Here is a 23,928-nt window from a genome sequence, read left to right on the forward strand (position 1 = left end):
CGGAAGCACTTACGGAACTCATTTTTCGTTATGGTTTTCAGCACCTTGAGCGGTGGCAAGATGACGTCCTCGCACGGTTCTCTTCAGCCTGGGGAACAAAAATAAGTAGCAGGGGGAATGTCTATGGAACACGGTCACTAACGAAAGTAACTTTTTTTCTTTTTTTGCCGAAAAATCCCGAACAAGCATTGAAGTGTGGGCGGGAGCGTTATACAGCAGTGATGCAATTTCCATGAGTGGTTCTGCCACAATGCTGGTTTTCTTGACTGCTTCACGCAAACGGGGCATAACTTCCAGGTAGTATACCATATCGACCGTACGACCATAAGGCAGGAACTCAACCCGCACTATCCGATTGTAGCCTAAGAGAACAGTAAGGAGAACGTCCACATGTGATCGAACCTGTAGAATTTTTTTCAGTCTTAGCTCTTCAGCCTGATTCCATTGGCACGACTGGGCCTTGGTTTCAACGTCCTACTCGTATACATGTGTTTCGTCACCTGTCATAAACTCCTTTAAAAGTTCTGGAACGCTGTCAACTTCTTTCAGCATTCCTGAACGATGTCTAAATGACGCTGTTTTTGTCAGATTCAACAGTTTTGGAACGAACTTTGCGCTGCTAAACGATTCGTGCCAAACATCCGAAAAAATTGCTTGGCATCAGCCAGGGGATATGCTGACATCATCAGAAAACTCTCTGATGGTGATTCGGCGATTTTCCAGTACCATTTCCTTTACTTCTCGCACATTGTCGTCAGCAAATGATAGGGCGTCCGGGGCAGCCGTCGTGTTCAACGCCTTCTCGAACGTCTTTGAAACATTTATACCACTCAGAAGCACTTGTCTTGCACATATGAGATTCACCAAAAGCCACAGTTCAACATTTCGAATGCGATGTGGCACTTCATTCAATTTTTAAAGCAAGATTAAATGCAGATTCTTTGATCCATCGTTTTCGAAACTAAAAATCCGCCGAGTACTCAAAAACACGCATAACCTTTTCGATTGTAAGTAATAAACAAATATGTTTTTGAGGATAGGACTATAAAGCCCGCGTATTTGGAAAAAAAACTCCCGTTAAGTTTTGAGCACACCTCGTATTTCTGGCTGTCTGCAGTTACGAAACCTGTCGTGTACTTGTAAAAGTTCATATACAGCTAAAAGCGGTTTATTTCAGAAACGCGGAGTTAGATAAAGAGTGAATACCGTGAAATACTGCCAGTCTGTGAATAAAGCCCATACCCGTAGTACTGGTTATGAGGAATCCAGTCACAGTCAAAACACCAAACACAGTACAAGCTGTAGTCTGTCAACAATGGAGCAGCCGGTGAGTATATTGTAAGCATGTAGACTGAATACGACACTCCCTTAGTGCGGGCACGGATTCCCGACTGGAAATGGAGGAAAAAGGGTCCTACGAACATGTGTCCGGAAATGCATCGTTGCCACGGTAGATGGCGCTGTCGGATGACAGTTCCCCTGAACTCATGCCGTGTGTTCCTTGTGTGTTGGAAGCTGTACGATTGACGCAGCGTACTGCGAGGAGCTGAATGGTACGATATTCATGTCGGGAACAAGCCGATATGGTATCTCGTGTACGGCCAAGCAGACGGAAACGGCTATAGCAAAACAAGTACCCTTACAGACACCAACCACACAGCGACATTTCATCCCTTTTTGGGTATTTGTGCGATCATGGACCCTTTCAGACAGACGAACTTTCAGGGAGGAGCCGGACTGTGCGTACACCAGATCTGAACTTGTACTACGGTCGGTCTCAGTGTCCTGTAGAACACGGTCCTCCGAATCTGGTATACGCGCAGTTCGCTGCCTTCCTGCACTTTCGTCTGTCTGAAAGGACCCGTGATAACACAGACGCCCAAAAAGGAATGGAATGATTGTGTGATGTGATTGGGTCTGTGAGAGTGTTTGTTTTGATACAGCGCTGCTGCCTCTCGACCGTTTCCATCTGCCTGGCTGTACACGAACACCATCTCGTATACTTGCGGCATGAATACCGGACTATTCTGATGCTTACAGGACGCTGCTTCAATCACACAGCCTACAAAAGTCAAGAACACACGGCACGTTGTCAGAGGAACTGTCATTCGTCAGCGCCGTCTACCGTGGCAACGATGAATTTCCGAAAGTGTTCTCCGGTCCTTTTTTCCTCCATTACCAGTGTCAGGAATCCATCCCTCCAGTTCGTCGGTTTTATCAATGTTAAATCTGTATAAATCAACAAATACATCCGTCCCATCGACACGAATTAGACATGGTTATATGTATGGGCTCTTAGTTACTTTCTCTTTAGTTTGTAGAGTTTGTCGTCTCGGTATTCTCTGTTAAGACAAAAGACACATGGAAAGGATCGCTGAACCTTCATTTAACAGAATAATAAGATATTACATTAAATATTCACTTTTCGTACGTAGGGATCTGAAGTAGTTTGGTTGATCCACTTTCAATATTGTCCTTTTGAAGGATACAAAATAAATCCACGGATGACAGGTGACAGGAGATAGCAGAGGTTGACGAACAGTGCCAATCAGAAGCAGAGGATCCAAGTGACAAGTTTCTTTTCGTACTGATACAGGCTCAGGTGTTCCACAAGGGGCAGATTTCATCACCAGAATTAGTGATGTCTTTGCGCAATATATGTTGGTTGTGCTGAAATAAAAATATTTATTCGAGTCCTCCCTCGGGCATGGGTGAGTGTGTTTTTGTTGTTAGCAAAAGTTAGTTTAATTAGTATGTAAGTCTAGGGACCAATGACCTTAGCAGTTTGGTTCCTTAGGAATTCATACACATTTGAACATTTGAAAAGTATTTACATACAATATTTCCATTTAAGAAAGATATAAATAAAATAAGTAGATAAAGGGTGTCTCTCCTAAGAGTTGTGACGCGCATTTTCTCTGGTGTTTAAGCAGGTTTTTGCAGTGTGTTGCTGGACTCAGACCAAAAAAATACTGCTATGACGTCTTTGATACGACGCCCAGTGTCGATGTTTATTTCCCATTACAAACAAAATTATTCTCAACTTACAGTCCACACACTACGTTCGTAGTGCCCCTGCCGTTATACCAATTACTCGTGGCAGACAATCCACCGTTCTTCACTATTCTTTCACACATGTCAGAAAGTACAGAGGCCATCTTCATATCGTTAGGGCTAACAGGCTGATGACCTTCAGTGCGGACGCCTGAACTCTTACGGGGCTCGGTGGATGGTAATGGATATAATGGCAGGTGCACTGTGAATGTAGTGTGTGGACTATAAGTTGAGATTGTGGGTCTCACGGGGAGCGTGCCGGCGATAAATTCTTGCAATCGCACTATGCTCTGTGCCCTCTGTAGCTCAGATGGATAGAGCGTCTGCCATGTAAGCAGGAGATCACGGGTTCGAGTCCCGGTCGGGGCACACATTTTCGACTGTCCCCGTTGATGCATATCAACGCCCGTCAGCAGCTACTGGTATTGATTTAAAAGTAATTTCAAATTCACTTATGACATCTCTTGATAGCACCACGTGTAGCTTTTCTGAGGTCATCTTTGCGTTCTTTTATGAGGGCTGCACTACTCACAATCCGAACGATCAAATCAGCTCTTGTGGTCAATTTTTCTTTGTACACTTGGCCTTTCAACCATTCCCACAGGCAAAAATCCAGAGGGGTAAGGTCAGAGGACCTCGGTAGCCAAGAAACGTGTCCGTATCTACAGATCCATCTTCCGGAAAATGTTAGGTTTAGATGATGTCACCTGACGATTACAAAATGCAGGAGCCCCGTCATGCTGGATGAACATACGCATTCCTGTAGACAAAGGAATCTTTCTAATAATTCTGGAAGCTCATTTTCAAGAAAGTGTAGATAACAGGGTCCTGTAAGACGAAGAGGTTACACAACACGCACAATCAGCTAATTGTCTATGAAACCACACCACACATTTACAGATTAGCATTCTTCAAAATGTGTCTCCACAGTCGCATGTGGGGTTTTTTCAGACCGCTAATGTTACGAGTGTTATTGATGCCCTCACGAGTGAAAGTGGCTTCACCGGTGAAGAGTAAAAATGGAATTACCTGGCGATTTTCAAGTACCCAGTGACAAAATTCCAATCGTCTATCTTCATCTCCTGCTAGAAAGTGTTGAACGAGTTGTAAATGATACAGATGCTAACCGTGCACAGATAATGTGAGCCGTACTCTTGTATGTGGAACACCGATACGTGCAGAAATTCTACGTGTGCTTCTTCAAGGACTACGTTCTACCGGCTGATTAATGTCTTCTACTTCATCCGCAGTCTCCTCATTCTTTCCGCGCGATATACGAGATTGTAATAATTGAGAATTGTGAAGGTGGCTCGATGAACCCTCTGCCAGGCACTTGAATGTGCTTTGCAGAGTATCCATGTAGATGTAGATTTACAAGTTCAGACGCAGTATGACTGCTGGGTACTGTACCGATGTTACGCAGTGTATTGAACGCACTAGTAAACACTCCTGAATCTGGTAGTCTGCGGTTAGGAAATCGTTTGCCGTATTCTCTACTAGCAGCAGCGTTTCCATTACAAAACTCATACTCAAATACCATATCGGCATACTCAGCATGTGTAAATACGTCGGCATATTTGCACGGCACAGTACAGTAGACTTGCCCAACAAATCACGATGAAAATGTCAATGTAAACTAAAGTACAGCTTCACAACGTGCACACCGACACTGCATTGCTGACATTCGATGAATACGCCCATAACAACCCATAGCAACTGGTGTACCAAAGCACGAAACGAAAACGCATTGAATTCAGCTGTATCACTGTAATCAATAAAAACTGGACACATGTTATATGATATTTTATTGCAATTCGTCTATATTACCACCTCCTAAAATATTTATCATTCCTCCTGAGCCGCCAACTGTAATATTTAAAACTAGCTCATACTATAAATGGTAGCAGCCGCTTGGGGCGCCGAATAAGAGAGATCGGCAGTGGGTAAGGGGGAGGGGGAGGGAAGTGCAAACTTCCTTTTGCTGACGCGAATGAAAATGTACGTGGGGGTAAGGAGGGCGTGAAATCGTAAGCCGTAAGAGTGGAAAAATGTTCTCGAACCGGCCCTGCGTAGCATTTAAATATTTCTAACGGCGCACAGCGTTATATAACAGTGAAACATGGAGTATGGGAAAACCGGAACAGAAGAGGATCGACGCAATTGAGATGTGGTACTACAGTCGAATATTGCAAATTTGGTTGACTGGTAAGGTAAGGAATGAGGAGTTCCTGCGCAGAATCGGAAGGGAAAGGAATATGTCGAAAATACTGAGAAGGAGAAGAGACAGGATGAATGGACCTCTGTTGAGACGTCAGGGAATGACTTCCACGGTACTAGAAAGGGTGGGAGAAAGCAAAAACTGTAGAGGAAAACAGATATTGGAATGTTGTTGTGGTTTTCAGTCCAGAGATTGGTTTGATGCAGCTCTCTGTGCTACTCCATCCCGCGCAAACTTCTTCATCTCCGAGTAACTACTGCTACCTACATCCTTCTGAATGTGCTTTCTGTATTCATCTCTTGGTCTGTCTCTACGATTTTTACTCTCCACACTTCCCTCCAATACTAAACTGGTGATATCTTGAAGCCTAAGATTGTATGCTACCAACCGATCCCTTCCTCTAAAGTTATGCCACAAATTTCTCTTCTCCCCAATTCCATTCAGTAACTCCTCATTAGTTACGTGATCTACCCGTATAATCTCCAGTATTCTTCTGTAGCACCACATTTCGAAACCTTCCATTCTCATTTGTCTAACCTATTTATGGCCCATGTTTCATTTCCATTCATAGCTACACTCCATACAAATACTTCCAGAAAAGACTTCCTCAAATTTCTCTTCTGCAGATCGCTTTCCTTGCCATAGTCAGTCTACATTATATCCTCTCTACTTCGATCGTCATCAATTATTTTACTCCCCAAATAGCAAAACTCATTTACTACTTTAAGTGCCTCATTTCCTAAACTAATTCCCTCAGCATCGCCTGATTTAATTCGGCTACATTCCATTTCCTCGTTTTGCTTTTGTTAATGTTCATCTTATATTCTCCTTTCAAGACGCTATCCATTCCCTTCAACTGATCTTCCAGGTCCTTTGCTGTCTCTGACAGAATGACGATGTCGTCGGCAAACCTCAAAGTTTTTAATTTCTACTCCAAATTTTTTCTATTGTTTCCTTTACTGCTTTCTCAATATACAGATTGAATAACATTGGGGATTGGCTACATCCCTGACCCACTCCCTTCTCAACCGCTGCTTCCCTCTCATGACCTTCAACTCTTACAACAACCGTAGCCTTTCACACCCTGTATTTTACCCCTGCTACCTTCAGAAATTAAAAGAGAGTGTTCCAGTCGATATTGTCAAAATATTTCTGTATCTCTAAAAATGCTAGGAACGTAGGTTTGCTTTCTTCTAAGATAATTGTAGCGTCAGTATTGCCTTGCGTGTTCCAGTATTTCTACGGAATCCAAACTAATCTTCCCCGAGGTCATCTTATACCAGTTTTTCCTTTCGTCTGTAAAGAATTTGTGTTAGTAACTTGCAACCGTGACTTATTAAACTGATAGTTCGCTAATTTTCGCACCTGTCAAGTCCTACTTTCTTTGGGATTACTATATTGTTCTTGAAGTCTCAGGGTATTTCGCCTGTCTCATACATCTTACTCGTCAGGTGATAGAGTTGTGTCACAGCTGGCTCTCCCAATGCTATCAATATTTCTAATGGAATGCCGTCTACTCCCGGGGCCTTGTTTCGATTTAGGTCTTTCAGTGTTCTTTCAGATTCTTCACGAAGTATCACATCTCCCATCTCATCTTCATTTACGTCCTCTTCCATTTCCACAATGTTGCCTTCAAGTACATCGCCCTTGTACAGAATCTCTATATACTCCTTCCACCTTTCTACTTCTCCTTCTTTGCTTAGGATTGGTTTTACATCTGAGCTCTTGATGTCGATACTTTTCTCCAAAGGCCTCTTTAATTTTCCTGTATTCAGTATTTATCTTACCCCTAGTGATATATGTCTCTACATCCTTACATTTGTTCTCTAGCTATCCCTAAGTAGCCATTTTGCACTTCCTGTCGATATTTTTGAGACGTCTGTACACGTTTTCGCCTTCTTCATTCACTGCATTTTTGTACTTTGTCCTTTCATCAGTTAAATTCGATATCGCTTGTATTATCCAAGGATTTCTGGTACTTGATCTTCTGATGCCTTCACTACTCATTTCTCAAAGCTAATGCTTTCTCTGAAACTCTCTACATCCTCTGGTTCTTTCAGTTTATCCACGCCCCAGCTCCTTTAATTCCTACCTTTTTGCAGTTTCTTCAGTTTTAATCTACAGTTCATGACCAATAAATTCCGGTCAGAGTCCACATCTATCTGAATCTATCTGAAACCTTCCAGTATCTCCAGGTCTCGTCCAAGTACACAACCTTCTCTCATTATTCTTAAACCATGTGTTAGCTATGATTAAGTTAAACTGTGTGTAAAATTCTACCAAGCGGCTTCCTCTTTTATTTCTTACCCCCAGTCCATTAACAGCCACTTTTCCTCCTTCTCTTCCTTTTTCTGCAATCGAATTCCAGTTACTATTACATTTTCGTCCCCCTTAACTATCTCAATATTTTCTTTTATCGCATCATACGTTTCTTTAATCTCTTCATCATCTGCGGAGCTAGTTGGCATATAAACTTGTACTATTGTCGTAGGCGTGGGCTTCGTGTCTATCTTGGCTGCAATAATGAATCTGCTATACTGTTCGTTTTAGCTTACCTGCGCTCCTACTATTTTATTCATTATTAAACCTACTCATGCATTACCCTTATTTGATTTTTTATTTATACTCACGTATTCACTGACCATAAGTTTGTTCCTGCTGTCACTGAACTTCACTAATTCCCACTATATCTAATTTTAACCTGTCCATTTCCCTTTTTAAATTTTCTAACCTACTTGTCCGATTAAGCGATCTGACATTCCACGCTCCTCTCCATAGAACGCCAATTTTCTTTCTCTTGATAACGGCGTCGTCCTGAGCAGTCCGCGCTCGGAGATCCAAACAGGGGACTATTTTACCTCCAGAATATTTTATCCAAGAGGATACCATCATCATTTAACCACACAGTAAAGCTGAATGCCCTCGGGAAAAATTACGGCTGTAGTTTCCCCTTGCTTTCAGCCGTACCAGCACAGCAAGGACATTTTGGTTAATGTTACAAGGCCAGATCAGTCTATCATGCAGATTGTTGCCCCTGCAACTACTAAAAAGGCTGCTGTCCCTTTTCAGGAACCACACGTTTGTCTGGCCTCGCAACAGATGCCCCTTCGTTGTGGCTGTAGCTATGGCACAGATATCGGGGGGGGGGGGGGGGGGGGGGGAGACATTGGAATACATCCAGGAAATAATTGACGAGGTAGGTTGCAAGTGCTACACTGAGATGAAGAGTTTGGAGGCGGACCGCATCAAACCATAACAGTGATGATTCAAGAAAAGAAAGGCGCCAGTCTGTGACACACCGTTGCCACAGTCATGTCTGTATTGCATAACTTCTATTGTCGTTGAGATCATCCACGCTGGCGAATGTACAGTCAGTCGGTGCAACTGCATAGTGGCCAACGTATTGGCGCATTCGCATTTGTATAGTACGACTCGCTAATCTTTCCACAGATATCCGTCTTTCACACATGGAGCGACAAGCAACCAGGTGCTCACGGGATTAATCCCAAGTAAGTAAAGTTTTCATATTCTTTAAAGCACAGCATCGGCGAAATGGTTGCACACAGCAATGCACGCCAAACACAATATTTCACTCAAACTTTACCCTTCCAGTAAATTCCTTATTTCAGTCACACATGCTTAGTTGTTCCTTAATAAACACGAAAAGGTCTTACTATAGCTTCAACGTAGTTTTCACTTCAGAGTTTGGTTACCTACAAGACACAGTCATATTTCTGTTTGATTCCTGCGGATCTCGTTATTTGTAATGAAATGAGATATCTCGTAACAGCGTTTACTTAAAGGGATTAGTATTTTACATTCTTCTTTACGTTTCTTCCTTGTCGTTTACAGAAACATAGATGTTGCACCCCTCCAATTGGTGAACAAGTGATTAGGTAAAGGTCAAGCCAATTTCCATTTAAGAATTTGCTGCTATATGGGCTCAGCGCAATGTAAAGCTTGGACAAAATACATTGCCCATCACACTAAAGTAGAATCATCTGCACACGTGTACATCCTAAAATACATGCAACAGAAACTGAAAATGAAGAAAGGCTCTATCAAAGGAGCATTACGTCTTAACGTTCCCATTAAAATGTTCGTCCATTACTAACTACTGATATCTGTCTACCTAAAGTTAACGGATCAGTCTCTGATTTGTGCTCAATAATTTTCAACTTACAGACATACAATGAGGTGACAAAAGTCATGGGCTGCCTCCCAGTAAGGTGTCGGGCCTTTTTTTGCTCGACGTGGCATGGATTCAACATGTCGTTGGAAGTCCCCTGCAAAAATATTGAGCCATAAGCATCAATAGCTGTCCACAACTGCGAAAGTGTTGCCGAAGCAGGATTTTGAGCATAAAATGACCTCAATTAGTCTCATAAATCTACGATGGGTTATCAAATCATTCGCTCGAACGGTCCAGAATGTTCTTCAAACCAGTCGCGAACAATTGTGGCCCAAAGGCATGGGGCATTAACATCCATAATAATTCAAACGTTGCTTGGGAACATGAAAACCATTAACTGCAGCATATCGTCTCCAAGTAACCGAAAATAGCCATTTCCAGTCAATGATCGGTTGCGTTGGCCCGTAGGACGCAGCCCACTCCTATGTAAACACGGCCCATACGATTATGGAAGCACCACTAACTTGTACAGCGTCTTGTTGGCAACCTGGTTGCATGGCTTCGTGGAGTCTGCGCCACACTCAGATTCTACCATCAGCTCTTACCAACTGAAATCGGGACTCATCTGACCAGGCCACGGTTTCCCGGTCGTCTAGGGTCCAACCAAGATGGCCACGAGCTCAGGAGAGGAGCTACATGCGCTGTTGCACTGTTACCAAAGGCATTAGTTCTGGTCGTCTGCTGCAATTAACGCCACATTCCGCAGCGCTGTCCTAATGGATACGTTCGTTACGCGTCCCGTATTGATTTCTGCGACTATTTCAGCAGTTATGCTTGTCTGTTAGCACTGGAAACTCAACGCAAACGCTGCTGCTCGCGGTCGTTAAATGAAGTCCGTCGTTGGTTGTGGTGTCCGTGGTGAGATGTAATGCCTGAAATTCGGTATTCTCAGCACACTCTTGACACTGTGTATCTCGGAATACGGAATTCCCTAACGATTTCCGAAATGGAACGTCCCATGCGTGTAGTTCCAACCATCATTTCGCTTCCAAAGTCTGTAAATTCCCGTCGTGCGGCCATAATCACGTGGGAAACATTTCCACATAAATAGCCTGAGTACAAATAACAGCTCCGCTCTCTTTTTTTTTTCCTTTATTGTAATTTTAAAACCTGTACAACAGGCAGGCTGTCAGCATCGTTCTATGCTGCTCTTCAGCCAGAGGATACAAGATGAGAAAAAACAGAAAGATTACACATAGGTTACAGAACGGTGGGCAAGAAAACAGTTGACACAGAAAGGCAAACACGGAGCCGTTCACACTCGACGATAGTCCACACTTGAAACTGTTGACACGACGCACAAACACGGAAGACGGCGATGGCAAAGGTGAACGATGGAGTGCGACGGTGAACACTGAACACTAAACACGACGGCACACACGAGACACTGATGGCGAAGATCTCCGGCGCGCGAAAGTCCACGTAGCGTGTGCGAGTCCGGCGACCTGCAAAGAGGGGAAGAAGGGCGGGGGGGGGGGTGGAGAGGGGAGAACAAAGACGCTGAGGAGATGGGAGGAGGAGTAGAGGGACAGGGGAGGAGAAGCCCGGGGGAGGAGTGGGGAGAGAGGGATGAGTGAGGGAGGATGCCCATAGGAACAGAGACAGGAAGGGGGAAGGAGGATCAAAGTTGGTAGGAGGGGTATATGGAGGGAAGGAGGACATCATCAGGGAGGGGGAGCTGGCGGAAGCCACCTTGGGAGAGGGTAAGGAGGGTAGAGAGATGGAGACCGGTTGGGACGTGGGAATACAGGTGCGGCAGCGGGCGGGGATGGGAGAGGATGGGCGAGACAAGTGGGTGAGGAGGATCGAGTTTGTGTGAGGTGTACTGGATCCGTAACCTCTCAAGGAAAAGGAGGAGGTGGGGGAATGGGGGAATGGAATGAGATCGTACAGGATCCGCGTGGGGGAGGGGAGACGGATCCGATAGGCGAGGCGGAGAGCATGGCGTTCAAGGATTTGGAGGGATTTGTAAAAGGTAGCGGGGGCGGAGATCCAGGCCGGATGGGCGTAACAAAGGACAGGGCGGATGAGGGACTTATAGGTGTGGAGTATGGTGGAGGGGTCCAGACCCCACGTATGACCGGAAAGGAGCTTGAGGAGATGGAGACGAGAGCGTGCCTTGGCTTGGATTGTCCGGAGATGTGGGGTCCAGGAGAGTCGATGGTCGAGGGTGACGCCAAGGTACTTGAGGGTGGGGGTGAGGGCGATAGGACGGCCATAGACGGTGAGATAGAAATCAAGGAGGCGGAAGGAAGCGGTGGTTTTGCCTACAATGATCACCTGGGTTTTGGCCGGATTGACCTTCAGCAACCACTGGTTGCACCAAGTGGTGAACTGGTCAAGATGGGATTGGAGAAGGTGTTGGGAGCGCTGCAGGGTGGGGGCAAGGGCAAGGAAGGCGGTGTCATCGGTAAACTGGAGAAGGTGGATGGGGGGTGACGGCGGCGGCATGTCCGCCGTATACAAAAGGTTCAGAAGGGGGGAGAGGACGGAGCCTTGGGGCACACTGGCGGAGGGAAAAAAGGTGTAGGAATCTGTGTTATGGGTGGTGACGTAGGAAGGACGGCGGGAGAGAAAGGAGCCGATCAGACGGATGTAATTAATGGGAAGGGCGAAGGTTTGGAGCTTGAAGAGGAGACCGGAATGCCATACGCAGTCATAAGCACGTTCGAGGTCCAGGGAGAGGAAGATTGCAGAGCGACGGGAATTAAGCTGGTCAGAAAGGAGATGAGTGAGGTGAAGGAGAAGGTCGTCGGAAGAGAAGGATGGCCAAAAGCCACACTGGGTGATGGGAAGGAGGCGGTGCTGTTGGAGATGCTGGTGGATGTGGTGGGTGAGGATAGATTCCAGGACCTTGCTGAAGACTGAGGTAAGGCTGATGGGACGGTAGGAGGAGACGGCGGATGGCGGTTTACCACGTTTAAGGAACATCGGGATACGTGAGGGTTTCCACAGGTCGGGGTACTAACCGGTGGATAGGACAACATTGTAGAGCCTGGCCAGGGTGGAGAGGAAAAAGACAGGAGCTTCACGAAGGTGACAGTAGGTGACACGATCGTGACCAGGAGCGGTGTTGCGTTTTGTGCGGAGTGTAGCAATGATATCCTGTGTAGTGATATGGGCATTGAGTTCTGTGTGTGCAATGTTGTCCAAGTACTGGAAACCAGGCGCTAGGGGAGGGACAGAGGTGTCAGTTCGATCGCGGACATCCGGGAAGAGGGAGTAATCGAACTGGGGATCGTCGGGGATGGAAAATACATCGGAGAGGTAGGAGGCAAAGTGATTGGCCTTACTAAGGGTGTCAGGGAATGGGTGATAATTATGGAGGAGAGGATAGTAGGGGGAGGGTTTAGTTCCAGTAAGGCGACGGAAGGCTGACCAGAACGTGGATGAGTTGATAGGTAGGTTAGCATTCAAACGGGTGCATTTCTGTCGCCAGTCCCGGCGTTTCTTGGCCGCGAGCAAATTACGAATGTGTCGCTGGAGTTGCCGGTGGCGTCGTAGTGTGTCCAGGTCACGCGTGTGGAGGAAGGCACGGTAGAGACGACGGGATTCACGGAGGAGGAGGACGGCCTGTGGGGGTAAGGTAGGACGGTGGGGGTGGATGGCGACAGTAGGGACGTGGGCCTCCACGGCCTTAGACAAGGTCTGCTGGAGAAAGGAGGCGGCATGGGTTACATCGTCAGGGTGGCGGTAAGTGAAGGGGTGGCTATCGACCTGGGTGGAGAGGGTATCCCGGTAGGCATTCCAGTTGGCACGGGAATAGTCATGGATATACTTTGGGGGAGGGTCATTACGAGGGTTGGGGCGGGGGCGACGACCGTCGGAAATGGTGAGGAGGACAGGGAGATGGTCGGTACCAATAGGCTCCAGGACATCCACCGTTATGCGGCCAAGGAGGTTAGGGGAGGAAAGGATAACATCGGGAGTGGAGTTGGATTCGGGACGGGTGTGCTGGGGGATGGGGATGAGGTCCCCTTGAAGGGAGGAGAGGAACCGATGCCACCGCCGTAACTGGGCGGCGGAACGACTAGGGATGTTGAGGTCGGCGGCGATCACGTAGGAGGAGAAGGTACGTTCAATGTGGGAGAGGAAGTCGAAGGGAATAGGGACGTTAGGGCGGACATAGATGGTGGCGCAGGTGACGGTAAGGCCAGGGAAGAAGAGACTAAGGATCAGGTGTTCGGTGGGGTCGGGAAGGAGAGGTTGGAGCCGTACTGAGATCTGGCGGTGGTGACCAATGGCAACTCCGCCACGCGCAATCGGGAGGGGATTATCGGAGCGGTGAAGGAGGTAGGGCGACGTGTGGACGGTGTGGTGGGGTTGGAGGAGAGTTTCATTGAGGTGGAAGGCATCTACGCGGTGGGTGGCAAGGGTGTGCAGGAAGAGGTTCTTGTTGGCGGGAAGGGAGCAGATGTTGTTGAAAAGGATACGGTGCTGTCGCGCCATGACAGGGATTTAGACAAGGGTGTCAAGACGGGAGAAGGTGAAATGGGCCTGGTTGTTGGAGTAGGTGGCATACATTTTCAAGTGGAAAATGGAACGGGCAGCGAGGGAGACCTGTTGAAGGGTGTGAGGGCGCTGGAAAGGGTGGACGTTTTGTAAGACAATGGTGAGGAACATGATGATGTCCTCAGTGGTGGGGGGGGGGCACAAAGGGAATTGCCAGGAGGGGTGGGAGAGTCCAGAGGACGGACAGGTCCAGTGAGTTCAGGAGTGGTCGGAGGGGGTCGGGCTTTACACGTTTGGGGGTAGGTGGGATGGAGGAGATTGCAGGTATTGCAGGAGGGAGGGGATTGTAGGTTAGGGCACTGCCGGAGGAAGTGCGTTTGGTTACAATGCGGGCAGGTGGGGCCCTCGTGGCACTCAGCTGTTGGGTGTGCGTTATAGTGCAAACACCTCTGGCAGCGCAGGGATTGAGGAGGAGAATGGGAGGGGTAGACCTTATAGCGCTGGTGGAAGAGGAGGGCACCCTCCTTCAATAGACAGTCAATGGAGGGGGCGTCCTCGGAGAAAACCCGCCTAAGGCGGGTGGGGCCAGACGAGTTGAAAATGCCGCTGACCGCCCGCACCTCCAGTGTGGGATGAGCCTTGAGCTCCACTAACACCTCCTCCTCTGTGATTGTCGGACTGAGCCGAGTGATCACAGCGGTGAGGGTCGGCGGGCGACGCGGGGGTTGGGGTTGGCGGGTGGGAGATGGAGAAGGAGCAGGGGTGAGGGAAGCGTTGGGGCCAAAACGGGTGATGGGGAGGCGGGAGAGGATGTCAGTATGGAGGGTAGGGCTGGGGGAGGAGATGAGAACGGAATCCTGTCTGGGAGTGAGGAGAGAGACGGGGGCACCAGGGACCTGTTGACGGAGGAGCAGGGAGAGATTACGGGCCTCGAGAAGGGAAGAATCCGGACGGGAGAGGAGGTATTTGTATAAAGAAGGGGGGAAGGAGGAGGAGTAATCGGAAGGAGCAGGGGCAGGTGGGGCGACATCCATGGCATCCTGGGAGGGGGAAGGAGGACGGGGCGAGGCCTTTTTGGGAGCAGAGGAGGTGGCGGTGCCACTAGGGCGTTTAACGGCGGCAGAAGGGTGGGTGGTGACATGAGGGATGGGAGCTATAGGGAGGTGGCGGGAACGGGCAGGTCCCGGCGTGGACGCAGCAGACGGCGCCGGAGATGGTGACGGTGAAGGCGACGGCGGTGGCGGTGACGGCGAAGGCGATGGGGAGAGTTGGGCGTGGGCAGTGGCCCGACGGACCACCACCCTAGCTGGAGCTGCAGTAACAGGCTGGGGAGTGGGGGAAAGGATCAGAGGGAGAGGAGCGGGAGGAAGAAGCTGGAGAGGGGGCGACAAAGAGCGAAGGCGAAGGAAGAGTGAGAAGAGGTGGGATGGAAAGAGGGGGGTGTGACTGGGCACACCATGTAATGGTGGTGGTGGTGGCAGAGGGGGACGTGTAGACTATGGCTGTGGTAGTAGTGGTCGTAGTGGTGGTGGGGGCTGACATGATGACAAGGATATAGAAACGTACACAGGAGAAAAAGGAAAGGGGAAGAAGAAGAAAACTGGGGGCCGACGAAAACGGACGAAGAGGAAGACGAACGAAGACGAAGACGGACGACGACCAAAGTCCCACGCTGCTGGCGCGGAAGCAAAAGCTGACGCCGACTGGCAGGAGTGCCGCAGCTGGCGCCGCGGCCGCGGACGGGGCTGCTGCTGCAGCTGCTGGAGGGCGGGCTGGCTGGCTGTATCGCTGCTGCAGGAGGGGTGGATGGCTGCTACAGACTGGACCGCTGATGCAGGTCAGGACCGCTGCTGCTGCTGCTGCCGCTCCTGCTGCTGCTCGGCTGCTCCGCTGGCTGACTGGCTGGCACCTGCAAAACTAGCGCTTCGATTAGTGCTAGAATGGCACAACCGAAGGGCGGTAACCTTTCGGAATACCGCCGGAGAGAGTGTCCGCCAATGCATTGCCGTTTTATACCTCGTGTACTCTATACTACCGCCGTCAGTACAAGTGCATATCGCTATCCCATAACCGTCACCTCAGTGTACATTATAATAACGTAGCAAAACTACAGCAAAGATAATCGTTCCACAGAAATATTTACATTTTATTTTCAGCGTTCTTCTTGAAAGCTCATTTACCTTAATCACTTAAGTATTACAGTTAAATGAGCATTTCTCTGCACAGCATAGTTTAACGGCTAATATATACAAGTGCTCGTAGTAACTGTTACCTTCTGACAGTGTAACATCATAGATAAGGGTCGACCTGCGACGGCAGTCGTACAACTTACGTACGGGCCGCTAGACGCCGCCGCGAGCGCTAAGAGTGCACTGCGGTCGCAGGCGCGCGTGTTGCGTACGGGCCGCGAGGTGCCGCCACGAGCTGACGGAGTTCGGCCAGCTCTCATTTTGTTGCCATCTCATTTTTGCCTATTCTCTTATTTGCTTAGTTGCTTAGCTCTTATTCGTTTATGGCTCATGTTATTGTGGTCTCTTTCAGCCATTCTGATTGTTTTTATTTACTCCCAATTGAAAAGTGCTCATTTTGGCATTTCACTTTTGCATATTTCTCATTTTGCTAATAATATGCTCCTTGGGTTTTTACAGTTGAATTGATTAACATAGTCTCATGCACTGTTTGTTCATTTCAGCCTGTTCATATTTTGATGTTCTTTAAATACTGTAATAATTATCAGAGGCATTTCTTCCCTTAAACTTGTGTAAAGTATTCTCGATGTAGGATTTCTTCTGTGACACAGGTGTAATGTTTTGAATGTATATTATATACGAAATTGTACTTTAAAAGGAATTTAATTTTTCAGTTTGTACTACAACAGACGACAATTTTGTGATATGAGGGAGAAATTTGAGGGGCGAACCCATGGAAATAGTCTAGCGTGATCCCCTTTAAAAATAAAAATTTGTGTGACACCGAAAGACGTGACACTGTAGGCACCGAAAATTTATATATTTAAAATTATACGTGACAACAGGTAATGAGTATTTTAAAGAAAATTAAAACCACATCTTTAAGTTTCTACAAAAGAAAAGAGAGAGTCTCTCAATAGAAAAATTCTTAATTTTGCACCACAGTGCTTCTTCAAAGAAGAGGAAGTGGGAGAATATAAAGTCTACCTGTCAGGAGTCAAAGCAGGAATAGCACAATGGGGTGTAGGGATTTTCATCAGGAAAGAAATGGAACCAAGCGTAGTTGCAATAAAGTATGTAAATGAACGACTGATGTGGATAGATTTGACAGTGTCTAGCAAGAAAATTAGGACTTGTCAGTATATTCGCATTGTGAAGGGACAGATAAAGATAAGATGGATAGTTTTTATGACGCACTCAATGACGTAGTTGTTAGAGTAATGGACAAGGACAGTGTTCTGCTCATGGGTGATTTTAATGCCAGGGTTGGAAATCGAACAGAAGGGTATGAAAAGGTTATGGGTAAATTTGGAGAGGATATGGAGGCCAACAGGAACGGGAAACAACTCTTGGATTTCTGTGCCAGTATGGGCTTAGTGATCACAAACTCTTTTTTTAAAGATCAGAACATTCACCGGTATACTTGGGAAGGCAGGGGAACCAGATCTGTCATTGACTATATAATAACAGATCAGGAATTCAGGAAGGCTTTGAGGGACACACGTGTATTCAGGGGATTCTTTGATGACACTGATCACTATTTAATCTGCAGTGAAATTGGTATTATGAGGCCGAAAGTGCAGGAGGTCAGGTCCATGTGTAGCAGGATAAGAGTGGAGAAACTTCAGGATAAGGAAATCAGACACAAGTACATAACAGCGATCTCAGAAAGGTACTAGTTAGTTGAATGTAGTCAATTGCAGTCACTGGAAAAGGAATCGACAAGGTGCAGGGACACAGTACTAGAAGTGGCCAAAGAATGTCTTGGAACAGTAGTGTGTAAAGGTAGTATGAAGCAAACAGCTTGGTGGAATGACACAGTCAAGGCAGCCTGTAAAAGAAAAAAAAAAGGCATATCAAAAATGGCTACGTACTAGAACTCAGGTAGACAGAGAAAGTTATGTTGAAGAAAGAAACAAAGCCAAACAGATAATTACAGCATCCAAGAAGAAATCTTGGGAAGACTTTGGGAACAGGTGGGAGACCTTGGGTCAAGCTGCTGGAAAACCACTCTGGAGTGTTATTAGCAGTCTTCGAAAGGGAGGTAAGAAGGAAATGACAAGTATTTTGGTCAGGTCAGGAAAACTGCACGTGAATCCTGTTGATGCCTTGTGCAGATGGAGGGAATATTTTGAAGAGTTGCTCAATGTAGGTGAAAATACGATCAGTAATGTTTCAGATTTCGATGAACAATGGGACAGGAATGATGACGGAAATAGGATCACATTGGAGGAAGTGGAGAAAATGGTCAATAGATTGCAGTGCAATAAAGCGGCTGGGGTGGACGAAATTAAGTCGAAACTCATCAAATACACTGGAATGTCAGGTCTTAAATGTCTACACAGGATAATTGAAATGGCGTGTGAGTCGGGACAGGTTCCATCAGACTGGACGAAAGCAGTAATCACAGTGATTGTGGGTTAAATCTTCTCATGTATTGTTGAAAGGAAAGTGCGAGTATTAGTTGAGGACAAATTGGATGAAAATCAGTGTGGGTTTAGGCCTCTTAGTGGTTGTCAGGACAAGATCTTTAGCTTAGGCAAATGATGGAGAAGTGTTACGACTGGAATAGGGAATTGTATCTATGTTTTATAGATCTAGAACAGGCATTTGACCGGGTTCCTAGGAGGAGGTTATTATCTGTTCTACGTGATTATGGAATAGGAGGCAAACTTTTGCAAGCAATTAAAAGTCTTTACATAGATAGTCAGGCAGTAGTTAGAGTTGACGGTAAATTTAGTCCATAGTTCAGAGTAGTTTCAGGGCTACAAGACTGCAACCTGTCTCCACTGTTGTTCATATTATATATGGATCATATGTTGAAAACAATAGACTGGCTGGGTGAGATTAAGATAGGTGAACGCAAAATAAGCAGTCACTCATATGCGTATGAATTAGTTGTGATGGCAGATTCGATTGAAAGTTTGCAAAGTAATATTTCAGAGCTAGATCAGAAATATAAGGACTATGGTATGAAGATTAGCATCTCCAAAACGAAAGTAATGTCAGTGGCAAAGAAATATAAACGGATTGAGTGCCAAATAGGAGGAACAAAGTTAGAACAGGTGGACGGTTTCAAGAACTTAGGATGCATATTCTCACAGGATGGCAACATAGTGAAAGAACTGGAAGCGAAGTGTAGCAAAGCTAATGCAGTGAGCGCTCAGCTACGATCTACTCTCTTCTGCAAGAAGAAAGTCAGTACCAAGACTAAGTTACCTGTGCACCGTTCAATCTTTCGACCAACTTTGTTGTATGGGAGCGAAAGTTGGGTGGATTCAAGTTACCTTATCAACAAGGTTGAGGTTACGGATATGAAAGTAGCTAGGATGATTGCAGGTACTAGTAGATGGGAACAATGGCAGGAGGGTGTCCACAATGAGGAAATCAAAGGAAAACTGGGAATGAACTCTATAGATGTAGCAGTCAGGGCGAACAGGCTTAGATGGTGGGGTCATGTTACACGCATGGGAGAAGCAAGGTTACCCAAGAGACTCATGGGTTCAGCAGTAGAGGGTAGGAGGAGTCGGGGTAGACCAAGGAGAAGGTACCTGGATTCGGTTAAGAATGATTTTGAAGTAATAGGCTTAACATGAGAAGAGGCACCAATGTTAGCACTGAATAGGGGATCATGGAGGAATTTTATAAGGGGGACTATGCTCCAGACTGAACGCTGAAAGGCATAATCAGTCTTAAATGATGATGATGATGATGATGATGCTTCTTCATCCTAGATGTCTAGTTATGCTACTCATTGACATACTGTAACCACAGTAAATCGTGTTACAAAGTAGTTTTGTCTTTCAAGATATGATAAGAGTTCGTCTGAATACTTAATTTTAGGTAAACCGTTCAGTATGTAATGCTGAATTTGCTACAATTAACAAAACATTGGCACATGACGGGAAGGTTGTTTAAATAACGAATAATTCTCCTGTACTTTCCTTAAACGCTCTTTGTCTATTTAGAATACACAGATTTCCATTTTCAGTTCATATTCACAAATATGGAACTGCTTACGACATGTTCTTATGTGTAAATTACTAGTGAAAATTAATACGTTTATGCTTTCTCAATTCAAATAATAGAATAATTCCTGTTGCTCTCACAGAGCATTTTTCAATCCCCAAAACACTTCAGAAACACGATATGTGAAAAAGTAGTTTTTCGTCATTGCTAATTCCATCCAGCAATACTTCAACAACTGCCTTTCGCCGCTGTCTTTGTTCGAAATTCAACAATTTCAAACCAATTTTGATGACATCAGGTTCTTGATTTTCCACCAGCATCTGTGATTTCTCCAATTATGATTCGGGGATCATGCATAATCTTTTCTTTCACTTTTCCTACAATTTCATCAGTTGGAAATGTGCTAGGACCTCCAGACCACACCTCTTCTTCAGTGTCTTCACAGACTTCTTCAAAAGCTCACACAACACAAAAACAGTTATTTTGCTCATCGCAGACTCACTAAAACCAATATTTAATTTTATAAAACTTTGCTGCACTTTATTCGGTTCACATAAGAAAATTTAATACACTTTCTCTGACCCATAGTTATAAAAAATAAACAATTGCCGATACTACCAGTACACATGTAAGTGTTAACAGGTAACAACAGAATAAATATCCGATGGCTTACATTCTATAGATACTTTGCAGGTTTTTTTATCAATAAAAGAACGAAAAAACTGCACGAATCGGATCAACACAAGACGTGAAATTACAAAATTCCAGTTAAATTTCGAACGTAGCTCGTACAGCACATCTGTGCCGCAGAGTACAACCAATCTAAGCAACCTGTTATTGAATTGCTCCCACTTCTGCAGCCTACTCCCAAACATCGGTGCGCCAGCTAAGTATCTCACCTGCGATGAGCGTCTAGTGAGTTTAGAACGGCGACGTTTGCAACATATCGTTCTGAATTACAATTATACCATTCCTTTAACAGTTTTTTCAGGCTGAATGTCAAAATTTTCCGTCACTAGTTCACAAACATACATCATTCCTCACGGCTATAGCTGTGATTTAGACACAACAAAATCAGTGCATTGTCAGAAAATGCACTTAGCAACGAAAAGGTGGTCAGTATTTGCTGGTATCATGTTCCACGAACCACGGTATGTGATGCTGACAGAATTTACTCTTCATGTGGTCGACCCATCGACCTCAGTTATCAATTACGGTATTTAGACAAAAAGATTAGCAGAGAGACTAAATTGCGGTATTCACTGAAAAGGTTTGCATGAGGGTTGCTTGTGTCTGTTTCCTGTGCTGTGGTTTCAACTCGATCTGCAGCCAGTAGCGGAAATTATTGGCCCGCCCACTTTGAGGGGCTTCCCGCCGGATCCCCTCTCCGCAGGGGGATTAAGGTCAGACTGTTGTCCCACATCTCTGCGCAGCGGGGATCCTACAGTCTTTCCAATAGGGCATTTCTTGTCCCACCCTGTGCTGCAGATTTTCTGTCTGGTAAAACGCAGTAAGTAGTGAGGTTGGTGAAAGCTCGTCTAAAATAACAGTGGTCGTAAATCAAGGAAACATAAAACGAAAGTTCTCATAACAAACAATTTATCAGGTGTTATTAGCAGCGGAGATTTGTTTTTGGATGATGCTGTTGCTGTAGAAATGTTTTGACTTGAATTATTATAAGGAAATTATAAGGAAATTATAAGAATCTCCATTTGCTTTAGCGAACAGCAGCACTGTTCAATTACAGTACATCGCTGGTACACTTGTAAAGATAGTTGCGTAATTCAAACAATTAGGAAGAGAAGTGGTAAAGTTGTGTGAACTCTCCAGTTTATTTGTGGTAGTCGATGAGAGTGATGCGAGTTCTCTTTTTATTCGATGAATCATACTTGTACACCGGAAGTGTTCCAGACAGATGTCTTTAATAGTAGATATATTACTCCACAGAGGTCCTGAGTACAAGCAGTGTAATTTTTGATTGTCAGTTGGTCGTCATTCACAGTGAGCAATCGAGTGTTTTAAGTCACAGTCACAGAGTCTGATGTCGGTCACATAATGAGCAGTTTCCGAAAATGACTAGGAGAACACAGAGATGAAGACGCAGAAGCTGTTGGTTTTTGGAAATATGGTTTTTCAAAGCTTGATTTAAGAAGTATGACGGTTTTCAGGGAATTTTGATTCTGAATTGCTTGTTTGTGTGTAATTTATAGTGACTTTGAGGATAGCTAATTTTCGATATGATTTTTATTTATTGATTAGGTCTTTTACTTTGGTCATCGAGACGAGATTAAACAAAACTCATATGTTCACCACACCTTTACCATATCATCAACGAGTTACTTGCGAGAGCTACATTTTTTCATAAGAAGTTAATTTTGTAAAGTTTGTTGTAATCGTTTTAAATGCCGATCTCTTCTATATTATTCAGCGAGCTCAGATTCTTTCACTGCCTCCTTACTAAAGTCGTGATCGAGTGTCACCGCATCGCACTTAGTGGCAAACAGTTCTTAAAATTTAAAGTGTGATGAGCTTCGTATAGTCGCGTTTCTTTTCATTGCTCTTGGGCAAGGTTTTCTTTAGCTGGTTTGCTCCTGAACTGCAGTGTGACATTCACCACTTTCAAGCAGTACCGAGTTTCCTTTTATGGCAACGTGTAAGTCACGGAAGTTCCTAGGGCCACTTTAACATCACTGTTAGGACGCAGTAATATCATTTACACTCAAGAACTGCATTACTTATAATCATCAGGGGCAGTTCATTTAAAGTTTAGTTCAGATCTCATTTCTTTTGGCAGACATTCTTAATCTGACAGACCTGTGTTACTTGTTAGCAATGTTAGAACTTTTACTTAGTCAGTTTTCGTATATAAAGTTGCAGGGTATTTTAACAAACGTATTTTGGGAATTCATTCTTTCAAAGTTCAGTTAGTAATTTTACGCAGGATTTTCACTCTTTCAGTTTTGTTAGAATTGCAAGACACATACTGTGACATCACTCCTGTAGCACTGTTCACTGTACTGAGTTTTGCATGATAGCTTCTTTAGAATTGGTTTTGGAATTATTTTTAGTAAAAGTTAATTGGAATGCAGTCACACAGTTTCGGATTGGTTTGGCGACACCTTTCATCGTATAATGTTTACATAAGCGTACCACCTGCATTGTTCATTTGAAAGAACATTCCCATTATAACACACACCTACAAGAAAACTGAGTTGTGGTCAAGACTTCGAAGTAAACACTTCTAAAACTAGTCCAAATGTTGAGGGCTCCATTTATGCAGATATCGACGTTTCTGACTGGAGCGCATAGGGGCCTGAGATGGCATTACTGAGATGCCGAAAATGGTTGACTAAATAAAAGAACTTCACAAATCATACGGCTGTTTGGCCATTTTCTTTGGTAAATATTTGGTCAGGCACTGTCCCTTATCCACAAGTGATCAACAGAGAGCGGTAGGTATGTATCTTACTACATAGTGCGATAGGCTGGTTGGGTGCATGTAGTAGGTTGCTGATGATATCCAAGAATTAAATGGTATGCTGGGACAAGTAATCAAAGTAGTTGACAGGAGCAAAGCTACAATGCAGTGGAATACCATACAAATAACGTAGGTGGGGTGTGGTGAATAACATTTGAACAGTGAGAGAATTAAAAACAGCGTTGATGAGGTATGTGAAAGCAATCATGGATATAGTTAGTCAAGGACATTATACATACCAAAATAGATCTGTTGGATACTGGAGTGACAGTTGTGAGGATCCTACGGTCACTCGTTGAAGGTATAGAAGATGCTAAGGTTGAGGTAACATTACAAGGGACCTTACACAATGCAGTGCTTGTCCAATTGAATCCTA

The sequence above is a fragment of the Schistocerca gregaria genome, chromosome 5, assembly GCF_023897955.1.
Source record: "Schistocerca gregaria isolate iqSchGreg1 chromosome 5, iqSchGreg1.2, whole genome shotgun sequence".
Taxonomy (NCBI): Eukaryota; Metazoa; Arthropoda; class Insecta; order Orthoptera; family Acrididae; genus Schistocerca; species Schistocerca gregaria.